The sequence below is a fragment of the Rutidosis leptorrhynchoides genome, chromosome 11, assembly GCF_046630445.1.
Source record: "Rutidosis leptorrhynchoides isolate AG116_Rl617_1_P2 chromosome 11, CSIRO_AGI_Rlap_v1, whole genome shotgun sequence".
Taxonomy (NCBI): domain Eukaryota; kingdom Viridiplantae; phylum Streptophyta; class Magnoliopsida; order Asterales; family Asteraceae; genus Rutidosis; species Rutidosis leptorrhynchoides.
Window position 1 is genome coordinate 317655808 of NC_092343.1, and position 17913 is coordinate 317673720.

Sequence of the window (17913 nt, forward strand, 5' to 3'; positions counted from 1 at the left end):
ATTGTCGCCGTTGATTTTTCTTTAGAATCGTCATCCAGTCGACCAAGTACTCCAATTCAAATTTTCGATAATCCATTTTTTGAACCCGACCTCACAATTGAGAATCCGGAGAATATTCAGGGACAATTCATAGATCCTGAACCACTAATCGTTCCTCCGGAACCACCAATCATTCAAACAGAGATTGTCGAGGAACCAACCATTAAATCAGAATCCTCTAGTGATTCAGATTCAACAAATTCAATCATGGAGAATCTGGAACCTCTAAGTATGGAAGACCGAATGAGAGCTAAACGCACTGGTCAAGATTACGCAATTACTCAACCAGACATTAATGCGCCAGATTATGAAATCAATGGACAAATTCTACACATGGTGACTAATCAATGCCAATTTAGTGGTGCACCGAAGGAAGATCCAAATGAACATCTTCGTACCTTTAATAGGCTCTGCACTCTATTTAAAATAAGAGAAGTGGAGGATGAACAGATATATCTCATTTTATTTCTCTGGACTTTAAAGGGAGAAGCCAAAGATTGGTTGGAATCGTTACCTGAAGGGGCGATTGATACATGGGACGTTTTAGTTGAAAAATTTCTTAAACAATTCTTTCCGGCATCTAAAGCCGTGAGACTTCATGGAGAAATTGTTACGTTCACACAATAGCCAAATGAAACGTTATATGAAGCATGGACAAGATTTGGAAAGTTATTAAGAGGATGTCCGCAACATGGTTTATGTAGTGACCCGAACTTTTCCATGTTTATATATATTAATTGAGATTGATATTTACATGACTAAATGTTTCCAACATGTTAAGCAATCAAACTTGTTAAGACTTGATTAATTGAAATATGTTTCATATAGACAATTGACCACCCAAGTTGACCGGTGATTCACGAACATTAAAACTTGTAAAAACTATACGATGACATATATATGGTTATATATATAGTTAACATGTTTTTATTATAAGTATGTATCTCATTAGATATTTTAACAATGAGTTATATACATAAAAATGAGACTATTAATTTAAGAAACTCGAAAACGATATATATAACGATTATCGTTATAACAACGTCTTACTAGGTACATATGAATCATATTAAGATATTGATACACTTGGTTAATTATGTTAAATGATAAGTAAATATATTATTAAGTGTATTAACAATGAAATACATATGTAAAAATAAGACTACTAACTTAATGATTTCGAAACGAGGCATATATGTAACGATTATCGTTGTAACGACATTTAACTGTATATACATCATACTAAGATATATTATATATCATAATATCATGATAATATAATAATTTAACATCTCATTTGTTATAATAAACAATGGGTTAACAACATTCAACAAGATCGTTAACCTAAAGGTTTCAAAACAACATTTACATGTAACGACTAACGATGACTTAACGACTCAGTTAAAACGTATATACATGTAGTGTTTTAATATGTATTCATACACTTTTGAAAGACTTCAAGACACTTATCAAAATACTTCTACTTAACAAAAATGCTTACAATTACATCCTCGTTCAGTTTCATCAACAATTCTACTCGTATGCACCCGTATTCGTACTCGTACAATACACAGCTTTTAGATGTATGTACTATTGGTATATACACTCCAATGATCAGCTCTTAGCAGCCCATGTGAGTCACCTAACACATGTGGGAACCATCATTTGGCAACTAGCATGAAATATCTCATAAAATTACAAAAATATGAGTAATCATTCATGACTTATTTACATGAAAACAAAATTACATATCCTTTATATCTAATCCATACACCAACGACCAAAAACACCTACAAACACTTTCATTCTTCAATTTTCTTCATCTAATTGATCTCTCTCAAGTTCTATCTTCAAGTTCTAAGTGTTCTTCATATATTTTACAAGTTCTAGTTACATAAAATCAAGAATACTTTCAAGTTTGCTAGCTCACTTCCAATCTTGTAAGGTGATCATCCAACCTCAAGAAATCTTTGTTTCTTACAGTAGGTTATCATTCTAATACAAGGTAATAATCATATTCAAACTTTGGTTCAATTTCTATAACTATAACAATCTTATTTCAAGTGATGATCTTACTTGAACTTGTTTTCGTGTCATGATTCTGCTTCAAGAACTTCGAGCCATCCAAGGATCCGTTGAAGCTAGATCCATTTTTCTCTTTTCTAGTAGGTTTATCTAAGGAACTTAAGGTAGTAATGATGTTCATAACATCATTCGATTCATACATATAAAGCTATTTTATTCGAAGGTTTAAACTTGTAATCACTAGAACATAGTTTAGTTCATTCTAAACTTGTTCGCAAACAAAAGTTAATCCTTCTAACTTGACTTTTAAAATTAACTAAACACATGTTCTATATCTATATGATATGCTAACTTAATGATTTAAAACCTGGAAACACGAAAAACACCGTAAAACCGGATTTACGCCGTCGTAGTAACACCGCGGGCTGTTTTGGGTTAGTTAATTAAAAACTATGATAAAATTTGATTTAAAAGTTGTTATTCTGAGAAAATGATTTTTATTATGAACATGAAACTATATCCAAAAATTATGGTTAAACTCAAAGTGAAAGTATGTTTTCTAAAATGGTCATCTAGACGTCGTTCTTTCGACTGAAATGACTACCTTTACAAAAACGACTTGTAACTTATTTTTCCGACTATAAACCTATACTTTTTCTGTTTAGATTCATAAAATAGAGTTCAATATGAAACCATAGCAACTTGATTCACTCAAAACGGATTTAAAATGAAGAAGTTATGGGTAAAACAAGATTGGATAATTTTTCTCATTTTAGCTACGTGAAAATTGGTAGCAAATCTATTCCAACCATAACTTAATCAACTTGTATTGTATATTATGTAATCTTGAGATACCATAGACACGTATACAATGTTTCGACCTATCATGTCGACACATCTATATATATTTCGGAACAACCATAGACACTCTATATGTGAATGTTGGAGTTAGCTATACAGGGTTGAGGTTGATTCCAAAATATATATAGTTTGAGTTGTGATCAATACTGAGATACGTATACACTGGGTCGTGGATTGATTCAAGATAATATTTATCGATTTATTTCTGTACATCTAATTGTGGACAACTAGTTGTAGGTTACTAACGAGGACAGCTGACTTAATAAACTTAAAACATCAAAATATATTAAAAGTGTTGTAAATATATTTTGAACATACTTTGATATATATGTATATATTATTATAGGTTCGTGAATCAACCAGTGGCCAAGTCTCACTTCCCGACGAAGTAAAAATCTGTGAAAGTGAGTTATAGTCCCACTTTTAAAATCTAATATTTTTGGGATGAGAATACATGCAGGTTTTATAAATGATTTACAAAATAGACACAAGTACGTGAAACTACATTCTATGGTTGAATTATCGAAATTGAATATGCCCCTTTTTATTAAGTCTGGTAATCTAAGAATTAGGGAACAGACACCCTAATTGACGCGAATCCTAAAGATAGATCTATCGGGCCCAACAAGCCCCATCCAAAGTACCGGATGCTTTAGTACTTCAAAATTTATATCATATCCGAAGGGTGTCCCGGAATGATGGGGATATTCTTATATATGCATCTTGTTAATGTCGGTTACCAGGTGTTCACCATATGAATAACTTTTATCTCTATGTATGGGATGTGTATTGAAATATGAAATCTTGTGGTCTATTATTATGATTTGATATATATAGGTTAAACCTATAACTCACCAACATTTTTTTTGACGTTTTAAGCATGTTTATTCTCAGGTGATTATTAAGAGCTTCCGCTGTCGCATACTTAAATAAGGACGAGATTTGGAGTCCATGTTTGTATGATATTGTGTAAAAACTGCATTCAAGAAACTTATTTTGTTGTAACATATTTGTATTGTAAACCATTATGTAATGGTCGTGTGTAAACAGGATATTTTAGATTATCATTATTTGATAATCTACGTAACGCTTTTTAAACCTTTATTGATGAAATAAAGGTTATGGTTTGTTTTAAAATGAATGCAGTCTTTGAAAAACGTCTCATATAGAGGTCAAAACCTCGCAACAAAATCAATTAATATGGAATGTTTTTAATCAATAAGAACGGGACATTTCAGTTGGTATCCGAGCGTTGGTCTTAGAGAACCAGAAAATTTGCATTAGTGTGTCTTATCGAGTTTGTTAGGATGCATTAGTGAGTCTGGACTTCGACCGTGTTTTCTTTAAAAATGATTGCTTAACATTTTTGTTGGAAACTATATATTTTTAACATATGAATATTATGTGATATATTAATCTCTTAACGTGTTTGATATTATGTGATAGATGTCTACCTCTAGAACAAGTCCCATTGACTCACCTAATAATAATGAAGAGTCAAATGTAAATTGGAATGATTCGTGGACTGATTCACAAGTTCCCGAAGAGGAACCGAAAGAAGAGTCGGAACCGGAAGAAGAATCGGAACCGGAAGAAGAATCAGAACCGGAAGAAGAAATAGAACCGGTGGGGGAAATAATAAAACGGTTAAGTAAAAGAGAATCCTCAACCAACCGACCAAGGTTAATTATGGTCAATGGTGTTTCCGCCAAGGAAGCAAAATATTGGGAGGATTACCAATTCTCCGATGAATTGGATTCCGACGAGAATTCCGATGATGTTATAGAAATTACCCCAACTGAATTTAAAAAGGCAAAAGAAAATAATAAGGGAAAGGGCATAAAAATAGAGAAATCTAATTCCAACCCCGATGAACTTTATATGTATCGTCAACCCCCGAAGTCCTTAAGTTGTAACAATGACCTGGGAACCTCTAAACCACCAGGTTTTTCTAAACCAATGTGGACAACGACGGCTCGTATTAGGGGAACATCATATATCCCTAGAAACTTGGCAAAACGAACCAAAACCCAACAAGAAGAAACGAGCGAGTCAGAATAAGATAGTTGTATTCGTGTGGTGTAATATATGTAATATAGTGTGCTTATGCTTTATGATATATGTAAAAATTGCTTGTATTAATAAGTATTTTTTTTATGAATCTAACTCTTGTCTATTTTACAGTATAAAAACACAAAATGGATAGACAACCCAATATTTTAAGAGACCTACCCGGAGACATGATTGATGAAATCTTGTCTAGCGTCGGTCAGAATTCTTCGGCACAACTATTTAAGGCGAGATCAGTTTGTAAGACATTCGAAGAACGTTCCAAGAATGCCTTGGTTTATAAAAGGCTTTCGTTCGAAAGATGGGGGATATCACATTGGGAAATCCATAAGTTACGATGTGTTTACTTTGACACATATATTGCGGGGAACCCAAATGCTATTTTACGCAATGGGTTAAGAAATTATTTTGACTCAATATATCCGAATATTGAACTTCGTGATTTAGAAAAAGCGGCTAACATGCAACATAAAGAAGCATGTTATGCTTACGGATTAGTAATGTTCGCTTCTCACCAAAGTGAGAACAAGAACATCGGGCTATAACTATTAAACAAAACGTTCCCACAAGTGACGGAGTCGGTAATTGGGGTAAGAAATGAGGTTTTTAGATTGTTACGGGACTGTTGGACATTACGTAACCCTCGTCCCTTTGACGACGTTACAACACGCTGTCTTATCAACGGCCATAACAGTTATGTTCCACAAGACCAAGGATGGGAAGTAATCCTAGTAAAACCAGAATGCATGACTTGTTTCTGGACGTATGAATTACGTGTCTTTATTGCCTTTGCTGAACGACTTGTGTACTAGCTAGAATTATCTTCACAACCATCTTGTATCAAATTTATTGTGTGCTATATTTCATGCTATATGTAAAATAAGTGGTATTGTAAGTTTGTAAAATATTGTGTAAAAGTTTGAACGCGAAATATTATTATAATCAGTTTTTCATATAGAATTGTAGTAGTTGAATTGTATATTAGCTACTAAGTATGAACTTAACGGGTAGGTACTACCCGAATTTAAACTTATAAAACGCTAATATGAAGAAAAAGCTTTTATAAATGAGTTCATATTATGCTACGAAATACTATTAACTACTCTTAATATTCTGTATGATTAACTTGTTCCATTTGACTATTTTGAAGGAAATGGCACCGACTACTCGACACACCGTGAATATGAATGAAGAGGAATTCCGTACTTTTCTAGCTTCAAACATAGCCGCAGTACAGGCTGCGCTACATACCAACAATAACCTTGGATCTAGCAGTACAGGAAATCGTGTAGGATGCACCTACAAAGAATTCACTGCCTGCAAACCTTTGGAATTTGATGGAACCGAAGGACCGATCGGATTGAAACGGTGGACCGAGAAGGTCGAATCGGTGTTTGCCATAAGTAAGTGTACTGAAGAGGACAAAGTGAAGTACGCTACGCATACCTTCACAGGTTCTGCGTTAACATGGTGGAATACCTATCTAGAGCAAGTGGGACAAGACGATGCGTACGCACTACCGTGGTCAGCATTCAAGCACTTGATGAACGAGAAGTACCGTCCCAGAACCGCGGTCAATAAGCTCAAGACAGAACTTAGAGGGTTACGAACCCAAGGATTTGATATTACCACGTACGAAAGACGATTCACAGAATTGTGTCTATTGTGTCCGGGAGCATTCGAAGATGAGGAAGAGAAGATCGACGCATTTGTGAAAGGATTACCGGAAAGAATCCAAGAAGATATAAGTTCACACGAGCCCGCCTATATACAACAGGCATGTAGAATGGCTCACAAACTAGTGAACCAGATTGAAGAAAGAATTAAAGAACAGACTGCTGAAGAGGCCAATGTGAAGCAAGTCAAAAGAAAGTGGGAGGAAAACGGTGATAAGAATCACCAATACAACAACAACAGCAATTACAACAATAATCGCAACAATTATCCCAACAATCGCAACATCAATCGCAACTACAACAAACGGCTCAACAACAACAACAACAACAACAACAACAACAACAACAACAGCAACAGCAACTACAACAATCATCCCAACAACAATAATAACCGCAACAACAACAACAATCAGAAGCAGCTATGCCAAAGGTGTGAAAAGTATCACTCGGGGTTCTGCACCAAATTTTGCAACAAGTGTAAAAGAAATGGTCATAGCGCGGCGAAGTGTGAGGTCTACGGACCAGGGGTTAATAGAACGAAAGGAACAAATGGTGTCAGAACGAGTAATGGCGGAGCAAGTAGTGTCGGAGCAAGTTATGCCAATGTAGTTTGTTATAAATGTGGAAAACCGGGCCACATAATTAGAAATTGCCCGAACCAGGAGAACACGAATGGACAAGGCCGCGGAAGAGTTTTCAATATTAATGCGGCAGAGGCACAGGAAGACCCAGAGCTTGTTACGGGTACGTTTCTTATTGACAATAAATCTGCTTACGTTTTATTTGATTCGGGTGCGGATAGAAGCTATATGAGTAGAGATTTTTGTGCTAAATTAAGTTGTCCATTGACGCCTTTGGATAGTAAATTTTTACTCGAATTAGCAAATGGTAAATTAATTTCAGCAGATAATATATGTCGGAATCGAGAAATTAAACTGGCTAGCGAAACATTTAAGATTGATTTGATACCAGTAGAGTTAGGGAGTTTTGATGTGATAATCCGTATGGACTGGTTGAAAGAAGTGAAAGCAGAGATCGTCTGTTACAAAAATGCAATTCGCATTATACGAGAAAAAGGAAAACCCTTAATGGTGTACGGAGAAAAGGGCAACACGAAGCTACATCTTATTAGTAATTTGAAGGCACAAAAACTAATAAGAAAAGGTTGCTATGCTATTCTAGCACACGTCGAGAAAGTACAAACTGAAGAAAAGAGCATCAATGATGTTTCCGTCGCAAAAGAATTTCCCGATGTATTTCCGAAAGAATTACCGGGATTACCCCCACATCGATCCGTTGAATTTCAAATAGATCTTGTACCAGGAGCTGCACCAATAGCTCGTGCTCCTTACAGACTCACACCCAGCGAGATGAAAGAACTGCAAAGCCAATTACAAGAACTTTTAGAGCGTGGTTTCATTCGACCAAGCACATCACCGTGGGGAGCTCCTGTTTTGTTTGTCAAGAAGAAAGATGGTACATTCAGGTTGTGTATCGACTACCGAGAGTTGAACAAACTTACCATCAAGAACCGCTACCCACTACCGAGAATCGACGACTTATTTGATCAACTACAAGGCTCGTCTGTTTATTCAAAGATTGACTTACGTTTCGGGTATCATCAAATGCGGGTGAAAGAAGATGATATTCCAAAGACTGCTTTCAGAACACGTTACGGTCATTACGAGTTTATGGTCATGCCGTTTGGTTTAACTAATGCACCAGCTGTGTTCATGGACCTTATGAACCGAGTGTGTGGACCATACCTTGACAAGTTTGTCATTGTTTTCATTGATGACATACTTATTTACTCAAAGAATGACCAAGAACACGGTGAACATTTAAGAAAGGTGTTAGAAGTATTGAGGAAGGAAGAATTGTACGCTAAGTTTTTAAAGTGTGCATTTTGGTTGGAAGAAGTTCAATTCCTCGGTCACATAGTGAACAAAGAAGGTATTAAGGTGGATCCGGCAAAGATAGAAACTGTTGAAAAGTGGGAAACCCCAAAAACTCCGAAACACATACGCCAGTTTTTAGGACTAGCTGGTTACTACAGAAGATTCATCCAAGACTTTTCCAGAATAGCAAAACCCTTGACTGCATTAACGCATAAAGGGAAGAAATTTGAATGGAATGATGAACAAGAGAAAGCGTTTCAGTTATTGAAGAAAAAGCTAACTACAGCACCTATATTGTCATTGCCTAAAGGGAATGATGATTTTGTGATTTATTGTGACGCATCAAAGCAAGGTCTCGGTTGTGTATTAATGCAACGAACAAAGGTGATTGCTTATGCGTCTAGACAATTGAAGATTCACGAACAAAATTATACGACGCATGATTTGGAATTAGGCGCGATTGTTTTTGCATTAAAGACTTGGAGGCACTACTTATATGGGGTCAAAAGTATTATATATACTGACCACAAAAGTCTTCAACACATATTTAATCAGAAACAACTGAATATGAGGCAGCGTAGGTGGATTGAATTGTTGAATGATTACGACTTTGAGATTCGTTACCACCCGGGGAAGGCAAATGTGGTAGCCGATGCCTTGAGCAGGAAGGACAGAGAACCCATTCGAGTAAAATCTATGAATATAATGATTCATAATAACCTTACTACTCAAATAAAGGAGGCGCAACAAGGAGTTTTAAAAGAGGGAAATTTAAAGGATGAAATACCCAAAGGATCGGAGAAGCATCTTAATATTCAGGAAGACGGAACCCGGTATAGGGCTGAAAGGATTTGGGTACCAAAATTTGGAGATATGAGAGAAATGGTACTTAGAGAAGCTCATAAAACCATATACTCAATACATCCTGGAACGGGGAAGATGTACAAGGATCTCAAGAAACATTTTTGGTGGCCGAGTATGAAAGCCGATGTTGCTAAATACGTAGGAGAATGTTTGATGTGTTCTAAGGTCAAAGCTGAGCATCAGAAACCATCAGGTCTACTTCAACAACCCGAAATCCCGGAATGGAAATGGGAAAACATTACCATGGATTTCATCACTAAATTGCCAAGGACTGCAAGTGGTTTTGATACTATTTGGGTAATAGTTGATCGTCTCACCAAATCAGCACACTTCCTGCCAATAAGAGAAGATGACAAGATGGAGAAGTTAGCACGACTGTATTTGAAGGAAGTCGTCTTCAGACATGGAATACCAATCTCTATTATCTCTGCTAGTGTGACGACCCGGAAATTTCTGACCAAATTTAAACTTTAATCTTTATATTATTCCGACATGATAAGCAAAGTTTGTTAAGTTAAATCTCAAGGATTTTAAACTATGTTTATACATTCATTTAAACCTCGACCAAATTCCAATGATTCACGAACCATTAAATGAACATATATGAATATGTATGTATATGTGTATATGTTATAAATTGAAAATGTCAATAAAGTATTTAAATGTATAATGCTTTATATGAACGTATTTGTTTCAATATGATTATCGACGAAATTAAAAAAATATATATTAAATGATTGAATTATCAGAAACATTGAATTATGATTACAAGTCTCTGTTGAGAGGTCCACTATGATTTGAGAAAATCTATTCCTCTTAACGATATTAGGAATAATTTGTAAAGCTATTTATAAATAAAAATAAAAAGTGTCATTTACGAAAGTTAGACAAAAGCTAGTGGAAAATTGGTTTCCATAATATTCTATTAATCTATTTTCAAACGTACAAAAACATTTTCAGTTTAAAAAGAACTTTATTATTAAAACGTATATAACTTTTATAAATATCTAGAATCACTTTTGACAACTCATTACTTAACCAGTATAATAAATATAACGATATTTATATTTTATTTCATTAAATATATATAACGATTTAAATTAATATTATATATATTTATACGCGTATTATACATACATAGTGTTTATACTTTTACTATACTTTAACTTTACCTTTACTTTACTTTTACTTTACTTTAACTTTAATAATTCACTTTAATAATTCATACTTTAATAATTCACTTTAATAATTCATACTTTAATAATTCATACTTTAATAATTCACTTTAATAATTCATACTTTAATAATTCACTTTAATAATTCATACTTTAATAATTTACTTTAATAATTCAAAAATCTATTATAAATAGAATTCAATAGGTTTCATTATTTCATAGAAACTTGAAAATATATTTCTCTAAACTCTCTTAATCGATTTACATATATATATATATATATATATATATATATATATATATATATATATATATATATATATATATATATATATATATTTGCTCTGTATTATTTCAAGATATTATTAGTATACATAAAATATTACGACGGAGTGATGTCCGAGTGATTTCAAAATAGTTTTTTGAATGAGTCGAAGCTAAGGAAATTATGGGTTATAGCTATGGAGGTGATGGGTATGGTTCATGGGTATGCTCGTGAGGTCAATCTAGTGTTTATCATCTCCGTTGCGTCTACGTACTGTCCTGCAATATTGAATCTCAATATTGATACGTTCGTGAATCCGAGGCCAACCTTGCACTTGTTAAATGACGTTATATGTATTTTTACTACGAAATACAGTATGGTGAGTTTCATTTGCTCCCTTTTATATATATTTTTGGGACTGAGAATACATGCGCTGTTTTTATAAATGTTTTACGAAATAGGCACAAGTACTAAAACTAATTCTACGTGGGTTTAAACCAGAAATATACCCTTAGCTTGGTAACATTAAACTACTTGTCTATGTACGGTAGGCGCGAATCCTAAAGATAGATCTATTGGGCCTGACAAACCCCATCCTGACTATGGGATGCTTTAGTACTTCGAGGTTATTTTAAACACACCTGATCTGGTGTACTTCAGAGGGTAAAACATGAACGTTAAGGCTTGTTACCGAGTGCCTACAACTTATAGAATACTTTTATACACTTGCGAGTGTACATATATTTATAAATGAAAATCTTGTGGTCTATTGATATATTGAAATGATTGTTATGATAAACCTATGAACTCACCAACCTTTTGGTTGACACTTTAAAGCATGTTTATTCTCAGGTATTAAAGAAATCTTCCGCTGTGCATTAGCTCATTTTAAGGATATTACTTGGAGTCATTCATGGCATATTTTGAAAGACGTTGCATTCGAGTCATTGAGTTCATCAAGATTATTATTATGTCAATTATAGTTGGATGTATTATCAAATGGTGTGCATGCAGTCAACTTTCGTTGTAAAGAAAGTTTGTCTTTTAAAAACGAATGCAATGTTTGTAAAATGTATCATATAGAGGTAAAATACCTCGCGATGTAATCAACTATTGTGAATCGTTTATAATATATATGAACGGGTCCTTTCAGTTGGTATCAGAGCGGTGGTCTTAGCGAACCAGGTCTGCATTAGTGTGTCTAACTGATAGTCGTTAGGATGCATTAGTGAGCCTGGACTTCGACCGTGTCTGCATGTCAAAATTTTTGCTTATCATTTTTGTCGGAATTGTCTGCTTATCATTCTTAGTCTAGACACGTCTTACTGCATTGATTGCATAAATAGTGTATAGACAAAATTCATATCTTAGCGTATCTGCTAATCCATATCTTAGCGTATCTGTTACTGTAAACTTTGCCTGACATATCACGTAAATTCCTCCGTAATTTATAGGATTTTGGTATTATATATACATATGTAAATTATGTATTGAAGAATACCAAATCTAAATTCTACAATCTATTTCATACCAAAAATTCTTTCCCTGATCATACAAGATGGATCCCTCAACCAGTTCGAGTTCCTCGGATTCCGACAGCTATGCCGATATGGATTTCCACATGAGCTCTGAAAGCAGCGTGACCGGAATGGATCAACCAATTAGCCATCATCTATTCTGGATGAATTGGGGATGGGTTCGTAATCTACTTAACCATTGGAGATAAGAAGAAGGTGATCCCTTTCATCCACCACATTGCCCTCTTGGCAATAAACCTGAAGCACTTACCGGCGAACCTGTCCGAAACACCATTTTCTCTCTCATTTCCAGAGTATCTCGTCATGATTATATACTACACCAAATTCTAGATCTTATTTATCCGCTCATCCGAACCGACAATCACCTCGGTGTAATAGAAGAAGTCAACGAGCTTCGCGCTCGGGTAGTGGCTTTGGAGAATATGGTGCAAAGGTTACAAACACCAGCAGCAGCACCAGCAGCATAACTAGTACCACCATCAACAACATCAACAGTACCATTACTACCATCAACAACAACCGCATCGCAAACCTCAACTTCACAATCTGTCCCACGAGCATCGACGTCATACGCCATGTAGATACCAAGGAATACCACAACGATGAAGTATTGATTCATAACTTCATTGGAGAAACATTCTACGGCGATTATGTAATTTCTAAAGTTTAGAAATTATCTATCCTAGCCTTAACCATAAATCAAATGAGTTTAATTTAATATTAACTCATTAAATCAATATTATATCTGAAGAAATATACACATATATATTTCCATAAAGACTGTAATAAAATTCTTTTGTACAAAATATTAATTGTGAAATTTTTTTTTAACGGGTAGGTAATACCCGAGAGATATATAAATTCACAATTAATATGTTACATTCTTCGAATCTGATTCAGCAAATCATCCATTATACTCCCTATTTTCACAACAATATACATTCTTTTATAGAAATCAAAACAACCATACTCATTCAAAATCTAATTACATATTCTAATTTTGAAATCTCATAATTCGATTCAAGATATAACCGAAATCATCACTCTTAGATTCCTACATCTTTCAAAACTATACATTGACTTCAAAACTGTCCTAGAACCTCATTTCTATTCATGGAACTCACAAAAATATTTGTATCATTCAAAATCTTAGAACATCATATGTATATTAACAATTACAATATGTGTTCAAACACTTCAAAATTCCTAAAGACATGCGAGATGATGATCCAACCACATATTACCCACTGTCATGCATCTGAAAAGCTCTTGAAACCAAAGTTATAGTTTAACACGTATCCGTGTCAGATCCTTTGATATTTATTACCAAATATAATTTTTCATTCTCTTTCCAAAATAGACAGTTTTGTCACAGCTCCAGCAAATCACCTTCATTTATTTATACGAATAAACCTTATTATAACAATTACCCCTTCATCGTTGTTACTGGGGAACCTTTCATATCTCGCCACATTAGCAGTAAACTTATCAACAACTTCATTAACCTTCGACTTAAGCCTCTCCGAAAAGCCACTATACTTATTCATTAAAACCCCAACATGTACTCACCTACATCCTGTAACAATAATTGTCACACCAACTACTGGGAATTAGCAATCAGTATTTTGAATTTCGCGACAATTTTACGTCAAAAGTTATACATATAACGTCTATCTCCTAGACTTACATACTTCGAATGTGAATTTTCTGAAAAACATCCCAAAATATGAACTAGTTCTCCGAAATTGGAAAAATGCTGATGAAGCAGCAAAAACTGTAAACGACTTTAACAGTCAAAAGTTTGATGATAAAGAATAGTATGGTGGTAAAGCTGAGAAAAAGAGAAGGTTTGAAACTGGAAAACGGATTGAGCAGACCATGAAGGAGGCTGTGGATAAATCACAAAGACTAAACCTGCCTTCAAAGGATCCAAATGATTCAGTGTCTACTGAAATCGTTAGCAAACACCTTACTTCTTATTCTAAACCTTCACAGACAAATCCTCTTCATCATCCATATTATCGTATCTTTTATTATAATATCTTCGATATTCCTGAAGATATTTTCACAACTATTCTTATCTGAAATCTTTTATCTCTTCACAATATCTGTGTTACAACATAAAAAGAAACTGTGTTAGTTTCTAAATTCTAAAAAAAAAAATTTGAATTTAAAATAGGAATATTCTTGAAGAAGTGTTGGGAGCTGAAGCATGAGTTAGTATAATATAATGACACTTGATCAACGTGATTATATTACAGTAATTCATGCTGAGTTTCTAAATGGAACATGATGATTCACAGATCATAACGTCATCATGTGCTATGTTACACGACTCTTGTATTCTCTTTGATCTCTAAATATCAAGAAAATATTTCTTGATGATTCGGCCTTTTCCGAGGTATTCTGGTAATTTGACAAGTCAAGATCGTGCCATTACAATTTTCTTCCTAGAACAATAACAATGTTCATTCCGAAATTTATATCTGCGAATTTTGGACTATTACAAGCGGTGCTTAATCGCAAGAAGAAGAAACGAAAGGACAAAGCTCCGAACTAGAAATGGGAGTATAAATCATAGCAAATAGAAGAGAGCATTAACTGTGGATGACAATGATTATAGAAGAAGCAAAAACTTTGAAATATAAGGGAAGATATAAAACCCAACAACAACCCAGAAATCACAAACCGTATATATCAATGCATATAGCAATATAAAGACACGGGAGAACTAAAAACACTATAAAATCAAGAGTATAGTAGAAGTAAATAGATTCTTCCGGAGGCAGATGAAAAAGAAGAGCGACAGATATGAAAGTGAGGAGTATATCAAGAATCAGCACTGGATGAAGCATATTGACAAATACTTTAAAATATGAGTTGAGAAGGTGTGAGTTGTAAGAAAACAAATGAGGTGGATTTATAGTGAAATATCCGACAGAGAAATCAAAATGGATTATCGCATTAATTCGAAGAGGATCATAATTTCCTTAATCGCCGAATAATCAAATCCAATATAGATTACAAAGATTTTCATTTCGGAGATCAATCGTGATGACGTCAAAAGATACGACGAATCACTATTATCTTATTTCATTCATTTATGATAACTTCACTCACACGCTTCGAGTAATCGAATTATTTTATCCATTCTTCTTGAACATGATAAAACTCTATAATCGTTATAATAACATTCTCATTGTTAGTCATGACGACCTCTATCAAATTTCGGGGACGAAATTTCTTTAACGGGTAGGTACTGTGACGACCCGGAAATTTCTGACCAAATTTAAACTTTAATCTTTATATTATTCCGACATGATAAGCAAAGTTTGTTAAGTTAAATCTCAAGGATTTTAAACTATGTTTATACATTCATTTAAACCTCGACCAAATTCCAATGATTCACGAACCATTAAATGAACATATATGAATATGTATGTATATGTGTATATGTTATAAATTGAAAATGTCAATAAAGTATTTAAATGTATAATGCTTTATATGAACGTATTTGTTTCAATATGATTATCGACGAAATTAAAAAAATATATATTAAATGATTGAATTATCAGAAACATTGAATTATGATTACAAGTCTCTGTTGAGAGGTCCACTATGATTTGAAAAAAATCTATTCCTCTTAACGATATTCGGAATAATTTGTAAAGCTATTTATAAATAAAAATAAAAAGTGTCATTTACGAAAGTTAGACAAAAGCTAGTGGAAAATTGGTTTCCATAATATTCTATTAATCTATTTTCAAACGTACAAAAACATTTTCAGTTTAAAAAGAACTTTATTATTAAAACGTATATAACTTTTATAAATATCTAGAATCACTTTTGACAACTCATTACTTAACCAGTATAATAAATATAACGATATTTATATTTTATTTTATTAAATATATATAACGATTTAAATTAATATTATATATATTTATACGCGTATTATACATACATAGTTTTTATACTTTTACTATACTTTAACTTTACCTTTACTTTACTTTTACTTTACTTTAACTTTAATAATTCACTTTAATAATTCATACTTTAATAATTCACTTTAATAATTCATACTTTAATAATTCATACTTTAATAATTCACTTTAATAATTCATACTTTAATAATTCACTTTAATAATTCATACTTTAATAATTCACTTTAATAATTCAAAAATCTATTATAAATAGAATTCAATAGGTTTCATTATTTCATAGAAACTTGAAAATATATTTCTCTAAACTCTCTTAATCGATTTACACATATATATATATATATATATATATATATATATATATATATTTGCTCTGTATTATTTCAAGATATTATTAGTATACATAAAATATTACGACGGAGTGATGTCCGAGTGATTTCAAAATAGTTTTTTGAATGAGTCGAAGCTAAGGAAATTATGGGTTATAGCTATGGAGGTGATGGGTATGGTTCATGGGTATGCTCGTGAGGTCAATCTAGTGTTTATCATCTCCGTTGCGTCTACGTACTGTCCTGCAATATTGAATCTCAATATTGATACGTTCGTGAATCCGAGGCCAACCTTGCACTTGTTAAATGACGTTATATGTATTTTTACTACGAAATACAGTATGGTGAGTTTCATTTGCTCCCTTTTATATATATTTTTGGGACTGAGAATACATGCGCTGTTTTTATAAATGTTTTACGAAATAGGCACAAGTACTAAAACTAATTCTACGTGGGTTTAAACCAGAAATATACCCTTAGCTTGGTAACATTAAACTACTTGTCTATGTACGGTAGGCGCGAATCCTAAAGATAGATCTATTGGGCCTGACAAACCCCATCCTGACTATGAGATGCTTTAGTACTTTGAGGTTATTTTAAACACACCTGATCTGGTGTACTTCAGAGGGTAAAACATGAACATTAAGGCTTGTTACCGAGTGCCTATAACTTATAGAATACTTTTATACACTTGCGAGTGTACATATATTTATAAACGAAAATCTTGTGGTCTATTGATATATTGAAATGATTGTTATGATAAACCTATAAACTCACCAACCTTTTGGTTGACACTTTAAAGCATGTTTATTCTCAGGTATTAAAGAAATCTTCCGCTGTGCATTAGCTCATTTTAAGGATATTACTTGGAGTCATTCATGGCATATTTTGAAAGACGTTGCATTCGAGTCATTGAGTTCATCAAGATTATTATTATGTCAATTATAGTTGGATGTATTATCAAATGGTGTGCATGCAGTCAACTTTCGTTGTAAAGAAAGTTTGTCTTTTAAAAACGAATGCAATGTTTGTAAAATGTATCATATAGAGGTCAAATACCTCGCGATGTAATCAACTATTGTGAATCGTTTATAATATATATGAACGGGTCCTTTCAGCTAGGGATGGCAGATTTATTTCAAGATTCTGGCAGACATTACAGCAAGCATTAGGAACTCGTCTAGACATGAGTACTGCCTATCATCCACAAACTGATGGGCAGAGCGAAAGTA

At 33.5% G+C, this 17913-nt stretch overlaps 1 non-coding gene across 1 annotated transcript; it reads right to left on the reverse strand.

Moving 5' to 3' along the window:
- Positions 1–630: 630 nt before the first annotated feature.
- On the reverse strand, positions 631–737 carry LOC139878914 (small nucleolar RNA R71). Its single transcript, XR_011769776.1, has one exon. It is a non-coding gene; the product is annotated as a small nucleolar RNA R71 (small nucleolar RNA).
- Between the last annotated feature and the right edge of the window lie 17176 nt (positions 738–17913).